This window comes from Protobothrops mucrosquamatus, unplaced genomic scaffold (assembly GCF_001527695.2).
Source record: "Protobothrops mucrosquamatus isolate PMUCROS unplaced genomic scaffold, P.Mucros_1.0 scaffold1862, whole genome shotgun sequence".
NCBI lineage: Eukaryota > Metazoa > Chordata > Lepidosauria > Squamata > Viperidae > Protobothrops > Protobothrops mucrosquamatus.
Genome location: NW_015387991.1, coordinates 160,469 through 170,085, shown reverse-complemented (window position 1 = coordinate 170,085; position 9,617 = coordinate 160,469). Strand labels below are relative to the sequence as shown.

General features: G+C 49.6%; 1 protein-coding gene and 1 pseudogene across 1 annotated transcript in view; one reads left to right on the top strand and one right to left on the bottom strand.

The window, feature by feature from the left end:
* LOC107294204 (zinc finger protein 208-like) overlaps nt 1–9,617 on the top strand; it is a 131,542-nt gene that overhangs the window by 57,093 nt on the left and 64,832 nt on the right. The window lies entirely within an intron of this gene.
* Nucleotides 1–9,617, bottom strand: part of LOC107294198 — a 28,587-nt pseudogene that overhangs the window by 14,020 nt on the left and 4,950 nt on the right.

The following is a 9,617-nucleotide window of genomic DNA, read 5'->3' as shown; positions in this document are numbered from 1 at the left end:
AAATAGACTTCAAACCAGAACTCTTTCTGTTAGGAATAATAGGAGCTAACTACGAGAAGGAGCGCTGAAATCGGTATAATGCAATTCAGAAACTCCTCAAACCAAGAGGTCACTGATAGGTGAACTAGCAATAAAAAATACAGGTGAACAAAGGTACAGGATGCATTTAAGCAAAAAGGCATTGAGCTCTTTCCTTTGTTGAAGTAGAAGGAGGTCAGATAACAGAATAACAGGATTGGAAGGGACCTTGGAGATCTTCTAGTCCAACCCCCTGCTCAGGCAGCAAACCTATATCATTTCAGACAAATGGCTGTCCAGTCTCTTCTTAAAAATTTCCAGTGTTGGAGCATTCACCGCTTCTGGAGGCAGGTTGTTCCACTGGTTAATTGTTCTAACTGTCAGGAAGTTTCTCCTTAGTTCTAGGTTGCTTCTCTCCTTGATTAGTTTCCACCCGTTGATTCTTGTCCTGCCTTCAGGGGCTTTGGAGAACAGCTTGACTCCCTCTTCTTGGTGACAACCCCTGAGATATTGGAACACTGCTATCATGTCCCCCCTCGTCCTTTTTATCATTAAACTAGATATACCCAATTCTAGCAATCGTTCTTTATATGTTTGAGCCTCTAGTCTCCTAATCATCTTTGTTGTTCTTCTTTTCCTTGTGTTCAAGGAGATGACATCTGGTTGAGTATTTCTTAAAATAAGCAATAACTGACATTGTTTAATTTCAAACTATCTTCCCGAGCTCTCTGATTGGGGAGCAGCAAATTCTTACCCAGAGAGGCCACGTTCCTATAATTTTCCATCATGACTTCCCAATGCAGTGTTTTTTGGTCAGGATCCAGCCAAGACCACTCCTCCTCAGAGAAATACACAGCCACTTCCTCGAAGGACACAAGACCCTCCTGAATATTGGAAAAAAGAACAGAACAAGCCCATGAGGATTTGAAAGATACGTTCCATTGTTCACAAATGCACTAAGTCAAATGGCCGTGCTTGGTAGAATTCCAAGGTTTAGCTGAGAATATGTCTTTAACTGAAGACATTCTACAGCAGGTGTTACTAACTTCCTTAATTCTGCAATAAAGGGAAAATAACCCCATTTCTGTCTGTCTATCTGTCTCTCTCTCTCTCTCCCTCTGTCTCTCTCTCTCTCTCTCCATGTATTTGTCTATCATTATAATCTATCTATCTATCTATCTATCTATCTATCATCCATCCATCCATCCATCCATCCATCCATCCATCCATCCATCCATCTATCTATCTATCTATCTATCTATCTATCTATCTATCTATCTATCTATCTATCTATCTATCTATCTATCTATCTATCATCTCTATCCATGTAATGCACCAGTGTATTTATTTTTTTCATAAGCCTTGCACAACAAAGTCAACAATGACCAAAAGAACTTGCCTCTGTTTAGCAACTGCTGCGATTGTGAGGTGTTTACTCTTACTTCTTGAAGGAGTTTACTTCTTGTAAACTCATAGTAAGAATATCCAGCAGATCGAGTTAATTACTGGCTTTTAAAAATAACATTGCTTAGACAGAATCTGAGGGTGGAAATGACTAACCACTGTGTCCCAACAACAGTCTTCAGAGGGAGCTAACCTGGCTGAGAGCAACTTGGACCCAGTTATTCCCCTTTCCACGTTGCTCAGAAAACATGGAAATAACCCAGCCCAAACAAGAGGGGGAATGGAAGGAGAGAGTGTTCCGTACACCCGCTTCACTTCCTGAAGGAAAGAGAGAATACAAATCTGATGAATTATTTTCCCTAACTTACTTCATTTGGAGGTTCAAACATTGTTTCAGCTCCACCATAAAGACCAGAAAACTTCACTCTATGTTTCTCTGCAAGGGATACAGAATTTTAAAATGCATAATTAGCAAAATTGGAGGAGGTATTCTAACAGAGAAGGTAACTGAGCTGGGATCTCTCTGGGAAATAGGAGGACTTTGATTACCTTCTGAAGTGCCCTGATTTGGATCTTCCTGAGAGATCCCCAAGAAAAACAGCTCCTGTGAGGGATTTAATGGATTCCTCCTTCCATCAGGATCTCTGATCTCCACAGTGGTTGACTATATCATAGTTGAAGAAAAGAAGCAGAATTAATGGACATCACACCACACGAAGTGGATTCTAGTTCTCTGAATAGAACCTCAAAGTCCCCAATACTCTATGGAGATTCTCAGTCATCCAAATCATGGTTGCCCCAGAGGTGCTTTTTCAGGAGGCAACTAGACTTTCTTGTTTTTCTCTGAAGATGTTTCCTCACCATCTGGTCAGAGCTGAAGAAACCTCTTGGAGGAGAAGCAAAACGTCTTCAAAGAAAAACAAGAAAGTCCAGTTGCCTCGTGAAAAAGCACCTCTGGGACAACCATGACCTGGATGACTGAGAATCTCCACAGAAAAGTGAATGGAACAATGTCCTACAAGAATTCGTGAGCGTCCATCAGTGAGGATGGAAAGAAGAAAGGAACGGCTATCTCAAATCTGGAAGGCATAAGGGATTTAGTGTACCCTCTCCACATATTATGAGTGCCAGAGAAGTCTGGGGTGAAGAATTTCAACCCATTCTTTATTCCCTTTTGGACTCCCTAGATCAGGGGTAGGCAACCTTGGCTTTTTTATGACTCGTGGACCAACTCGCAGAATTCCTGAGCCACATGGCTCCTTTTGGACTCCCTAGATGAAAGTCTCTCACCTGCAACTCGACCTGCTCCTTCTTCTCCTCCGCCTGGCTCAGGAGAAAGCCTTCCACCAGGGCCACTGCCTGGGCGCTGGTCTCTGCTCCACACTCCCGCACCCAGCTCTCCATCTCTGGGGGTAGAAGGGCCAAGAACTGCTCCAGAACAACCATGTCCAACATCTGGGCTTTGGTGCGCTTTTCCCTTCTCAGCCACTGCCTGGAAAAGTCATGGAGTTGACTGCAAAGTCCTCGGGGACCCTGGTTGTATTGGACACTCCTGAAGTTGTAGGGCTGAACTTCTGAATGGTCCTCCTCCAGGGTGGTCTCCTGCCCAGTGCTTGTCTGGATCTCCCCGGAGCTCTCAGGCTGAAGAGCAGGAGGGCCTTTTCCAGTTCCCTCACTTGCTAAAAGTTGTGTCTCCATTCTGTCTCCGTCCTGAAAGGCAACTCCAAAAGGGTCCAAGCAATCGTGGGGATCTCCAAATGCCTTTTCATTCATAGCATCATTTCCGTTTCCGCAGGACCGACCACAGCCAGCCATTCTGTCCTCTTTGCCCAAGCCACGATTTTCGTCTCTTTGCCAAAGACATACAAAATGGCTTCCAGTTTGTATATCTGAGATGGAAAGCAAAACAAATAAAAATTAAAAAAATCTCAGAATTAGAAAGCGGCAGTTGAACCACTGAGCACCACTCTGCCCTGGGGGCGGGGGGGAGGTACTATTTTCTGAGATGGTATGAGATTTCAGGGGCATCGTTCAGATCGGTCCTCTCGGTGTGTGTTGTGGTGCAGAATACAGGTTGTCCTCGACTTACGACAGTTCATTTAGTGACCGCTCAAAAATGGCACTGAAAAAAGTGACTTATGACCGTTTTTCAGAGTTACGGCCTTTGCAGCATCCCCAGGACCATGTCATCCAAATTCAGATGCTTGACAACCGGTCCGTATTTGTGACCCCCGCAGTGTCCCAGGGTCACGTGATCACTGTTTGCAACCTTCTGACCAGCTGTCACTGACCAGCTGACCAGATTCACTTAACAACCGGATTCGTAACTTATCAACTGCAGTGATTCACTTAACAACGGTGGCAAGAAAGGTCGCAAAAATGATGCAAAACCCACTTAACAAAGTGCGTCCCTTCACAACAGAAATTTTGTGTTCGTTGAGGACAACCTGAATGGGACTGAGTTAGAACGCACAATCAATGCACTTGGGAGTATTTTTGTTTTCATTCTTTCTCACGAGGAAGTTTTCCCTTTTCAAAAACTAGACTAACATTCACCACCTCCTAGAAAGGTTCACACAACCTGCCTGACCCCCAAAAAAGGTGAACAAACCATGCAAGATCAGTTCACATCCAAGGAAAAGCCAGGAAAAGAGCCTGGCTCAGGATGCCGCCTTTCCCTTCTTCTGGGTGGCCCTTTGGAGATCCGTGTCTCTCCCTCTGACAGCTTCACACAACCTGCCCGAAGCCCCAAGCGAGCCAGCCAAGCGCAGGGCCGACACCCCCAACCCCCCCAAGCAGGGCCGGGAAGGAAGCAACTGGAGGGGCCGCGCCGCTTCTCTCCCCCTCCGGAGGCAGGCCGGACTGCGGAGGATCGGGTCCTCCCGGAGCCTCTCCCTGCCCCCGGGTGCGAATCCTGCTTTCTCCTCTCCTGCTGCGCCTCCGCCAGGCCGACCCTCCTCTCCCCCCACTCGGGCTCTTCTTCCCCGGACACGGGGCGGGAAGGGACACCCGGATCCCCGCCGCCTTCCTGAGATCCCCGGTTCTTCTGCTGCTAAAGCTCCGGAGCTCCGCTTCCCGCTTGCGTGGAGAGGGCGGCCGGGGAACATGGGACCCGGGATTGCACCCGGAGGAGGGCCGTGCCCGGGTCTCCCCCTCCCCCGCCTCCCTTTGCACGGGAAGAGCCCCTCCCCCACCTAAGACACGCGTGAATCTCTCCCCCCGCTCCCGCAGCCTCTTCGCCTCCCGCGGAGCTCCAGGGGTTAAGGAGAGCGAGTGCGATCTCCTAGAGCGTCGGGCGTTGGTGACGTCACGCCTCCTCTGGAAAGCCAGCCGTGACTTTCGCCCTCCAGTGACCCAATGGGGAAGCTCGTGGTGTTGCCTTCATTTGGCAGAGGGAGCCCCCTAGAGGATCCTGCGTACAATGCAGCTGCTCATGCCCTGAGTGGGAGAAAGGGACCGTTTTCCTTGGAGGGAGGGACAGAAAGAAGGAAGTTGTTGTCGCCCCCCCTTCCTTTCCAGAAATAAATCCACAATCTTCTCAGTCCAGTTGCTTTGGACAACTTTTGAATGTATCCTTCCTTTTAAAGTTCAGAATAGAGTAGAGCTGGAAGGGATCTTGGAGGTCTTCTAGTCCAGCCCCTTGCTCAAGCAGGAGACTTTATACCAGACATTCAAACACAAGGCGAAGCTGCGAAGTGGTTTCATGTGGCCTGCAAAGCCATCCTGGAAACTGAGGGAACGGCCCCTGCTGCCTTGGCCCTAGCCCAGGCCAGCTGGGAGCCAATATACAATTTTGTGGTGACCAACTAGGCTGAAATGTATTCAGTCTTAGCTCCACAAGGCCGTCTGGAAACAGCAAGGAACCAGCCCCTGCTGCATCGGCCCCGCCCCCTGGGTGCATGCTGGGGAGGTGCCACCTTTTGTGAGGAATGAAGAAATGGACCATCGCCTGGAAGTGGCCAGCAAATGGCCCTCACCTACTTCACATATCTGGCTTGATGGGCTCTGGGGCAGGGGTTTTGGCAGGCAGCGGGGTGCTCTCCTCACAGCGCCGAGAGGCTGAGCTGGGCGGCACAAATCCAAAAAGAAGCGCGATGCCACCCAGCCCGCAGCCTGCCCGGTTTCGGCAGGCAGCGGGACGCTCAACTCACAGCACCAAGAGCTGAGCTGGATAGTGCAAATCTAATGAGAAGTGCAATGCTGCCTAGCCCCCAGTCTTCCCAGTTTCAGCAGGGAGCAAGGTGCAAAGCTGGTGAGCTTCGTACCTCCCGGCTCAGCCTCTCGGCGCTGGGAGGAGAGCACGCCGCTGCCTGCTGAGACCAGGCAGGCTGGGGGCTGGGCGACCTCGTGCTTGTTTTCAGATTTGTGCCACCCGGCTCAGCCTCTCGGCGCTGTGAGGAGAGCGCCCTGCTGCCTGCTGAAACCGGGCAGGCTGGGGGCTGGCTGGCATTGCGCAGATAACGTTGACTCTCATGCTGCTCATGGCATCCCCTCCCCCAGAGCCCACCAAGCCAGATATGTGAAGTAGGTGAAGGCCATATGTTGGCCACTTCTAGGTGATGGTTCATTTCATCATTCCTCACGAAGGGTGACACCTCCCCAGCTGCGTTTCTTGCCTGTTTTTCTCCCTCCCTCATCTCAAATATTTTCCCACCACTCTGTACTTAGGAAAGAAGGAAGGAATGAAGAAAAGAAGGAGAGGGAAAGTCTGAGGGAAGTCCTGCCTTAGTCCTGCCCTGCTGCCCTTTCACCATCCCCTTGCCCCCTCCACCTGGCCTATCCTGGGGTCTCCCATCCTATTGCTAAGGAAGCTTTGGATACAAAGCCGGGTCTCCTCCCATGGAGAGGGAATGGGCCTCCCTCTGACTTTGCCTTCGTACCCATCATGAGCAACCTGCGTAAGGAGAGCAAGAACAGCAGCAGCAGCCTTGAGGAGGAGATAAGTGCAGCTGTGCGCCCCATTGGGGAAGTGGGGCTGGGCTTGGTGCTGCAGGTGCTCGAGTGCCAGGGTGGGCAAGGGTGGGACCTCTGCTGCCCAGGTCTCTGGGAGCCTGCACCATCATCCAGCCCGCCCCACATGGCCTGAGAGGAACAGTGAGGCTCCTCAAGTGGACCATGCCTTGGCACTTGCCCTGGTCCCACCTCCTTCTGCCAGAGACCCTCAGATCTATCCCACTCCTGCCCAGGCCCCCACAGGCACCCTTGACACGAACGATGTAGAGCTGGCCACGCCCACCCAGTAGATCACACCCATTCAGTCCACACCCACCCAGTAGGCTGCACCCACCCTGGCCACACCCACCCGGCCCCCTGAGGGCAACTGCAGTGCTGATGTGGCCCTCAATGAAATTGAGTTTGACACCCTTGCTTTATACCCTCCTGGACAAATGGCAAGCGACTGCGGCGCCCTATGATTCTATGATTCAATGAATCATATTCAATGAATCATAATAAATCATAAAATCATACGGCTGGAAGGGACCTTGGAGATCTTCTAGTCCAGGGGTCCTCACCCTTGGCAACAAGAAAGCTGGCTGAGGAATTCTGAAGTTCCCAAGTCTTAAAGTTGCCAAAGTTTTCTAGTCCAAGGCTTTTCAACCAGTGGTAAGGGTACCACCTGTGGTACATTGGCACCTGGCAGGTGGTACGTGACCATCCTAGAAAAATGGTAGCGGGGGAGGGGAATGAGCTGAACCGGTGGCAGCACCACACAAGCCTGAGCGAGAGATGGCTGGAGCTGCAGGGCTGTCAGGGCTCAGCGGAAGCGCCAGGATCAGCGCTTCTTTAGGACTGTCAGGGCTCAGTGGAAGCACCAGGATCAGCACCAGGCTCCAGCTGGAGCTCAGCGTTGATCCTGGCGCTTCTGCTGAGCCCAGAAGAAGCGCCGATCAGCTGGAATATTGCAGCATCTCCAGGGTCTTGTGATTTACATTCAGATGCTTGGCAACTGATTCATATTTATGACGGCCACAGTGTCCCAGGGTCATGTGAAGTGACCAAAACCTGCTGCAACCACCCAGCAGATGGGGGGGAATAAAACCAAACATCCCCACCCCATCCCTGCTGCCAATCCTCAACAGAAATGCTCACAACAATGAAAACCTCGGACAGGATGGGTAGGCAGACAGGTGTCTTGCTCAGCACTTTTTTCAGTGCCATTATAACTTCGAACAGTCACTAAGCAAACTGTTGTAAGTTGGGGACTACCAGTACTTCATCACTTTTTTCCTTTTTTTTTTTTTTTGGTCATCAAGTTTTTGACACCTTGCTAAGCGACTGGTGGTACTCAGATATTGCCATATCCTAAAAGTGGTACAATGGGTGAAAAGGTTGAAAAGCCCTGTCCCCCTCCCCCCGCCGAAGGCAGGAGACTTTATACCACGGGTGTTAAACTGCCGGCCTGCAGTTATTGCCAACAAAGTGGAAATAAAAGAAATTATTTATATTTTCTTACACCGATCACGTATTACACACTTTGGTTTATGCTAATGATTTGTGTGAGAGAAAATGACTGGATCATGCACAGAGTTGTAAGATACATTGGAAGGACAAGAGATGGTGGTGCAGGAAAGAAGAGGAAGAGGAAGATTTCTGTGGGAAGAATCCAGAGAATCTCTCCCTTTCTCTCTCTCTCTCTCTTTCTCTCTCCCCCTCTCTCCCTCTCTTTCTCTCTCTCCCTCTCTTTCTCTCTCCCTCCCTCTTTCTCTCCCTCTCTCTCTCCCTTCCTCTTCCTCTTTCTCCCTCTCTCTTTCTCCCTCTTTCTTTCTCCCTATCTTTCTCCCTCTTTCTCTCCCTCTTTCTTTCTCTTTCCCTTTCTCTTCCTTTCTCTTTATCCCTCTCTTTCTCTCCCTTTCTTTCTCTATACCTCTCTCTCTTCCTCTTTCTCTCTCTCCCGCTCTTTCTCTAGCTCCCTTTCTCTCTCCCTCCCTCTCTTTCTCTCCCTCTCTCTTTCTCTCCCTCTCTCTTTCTCTTTCTCCCTCTTTCTTTCTCCCAATCTTTCTCCCTCTCTTTCTCTCCCTCTTTCTTTCTCTCTTCCTCTTTCTCTTTTTCCCTCCCTTTTTCTTTCTCCCTCTCTCTCCCTTTCTTTCTCTCTCGCTCTCTCTCTTCCTCTTTCTCCCTCTCTCTTTCTGCCTATTTTTCTCCCTCTCTTTCTCTCCCTCTTACTTCTCTCTCTCTCCCACTTTCTTTCTCTCTCCCTCTCTCTCTCTCTTCCTCTTCCTCTTTCTCCCTCTCTCTTGCTCCCTCTTTCTTTCTCCCTATCTTTCTCTCCCGCTTTCTTTCTCCCTCTTTTTCTCTCCCTCTTTCTTTCTCTCTCCCTCTCTCTCTCTTCCTCTTTCTCTTTCTCCCTCTTTCTTTCTCCCTCTCTTTCTCTTCCTCTTTCTTTCTCTCTCCCTCTCTCTTCCTCTTTCTCTTTCTCCCTCTCTTTCTCTTTCTTTCTTTCTCCCTCTCTTTCTCTCCCTCTTCCTTTCTCTCTCCATCTCTCTCTTTCTCTCTCTCCCTCTCCCTTTCTCCCTCTCTTTATTTCTCTCTTCCTCTCTCTCCCTCTTTCTCTCTCTCCCTTCCTCTTTCTTTTTCTCCCTCTCTTTCACCCTATCTTTCTCTTTCTCTCCCTTTCTTTCTCTCTCCCTCTCTCTCTTCCTCGTTCTCCCTCTCGCTTTCTCCCTCTCTTTCTCTCCCTCTTTCTTTCTCTCTGCCTCTTTTTCTCTCTCCCTCCCTCTTTTTCTCTTCCTCTCTCTCTTTTCTCTTCCTCTTTCTCCCTCTTTCTTTCTCCCTTTCTTCTTCTCTTTCTCTCCCTTTTTCTTTCTCTCTCCCTCCCTCTCTCTTCCTCTTTCTCTTTCTCCCCCTCTCTTTCTCCCCCTTTCTTTCTCCCTCTTTCTTTCTCCCTCTCTCTCTCCCTCTTTCTCTTTTGCCCTCTCTCTTTTGCCCTTTTTCTCCCTATCTTTCCCTCTTTCTCTCTCCCTCTCTTTCTCTCTCTCTCTCTCTTTCTCTCCCTCTTTATTTCTCTCTCCCTCTCTCTCCCTCTCTTTCTCTCTCTCCCTCTTTCTCTCTCTCCCTCTCTCTCTCCCTTTTTCTCTCTCCCTCTCTCTCTCCCTTTCTCTCTCTCTCCCTCTATTTTTCTCTCCCTCTCTTTGTCCCTCCCTCCCTCCCTTTCTTTCTCCCTCTCTTTCTCTCTCCCTCTTTCTCTCTCTCTCTCT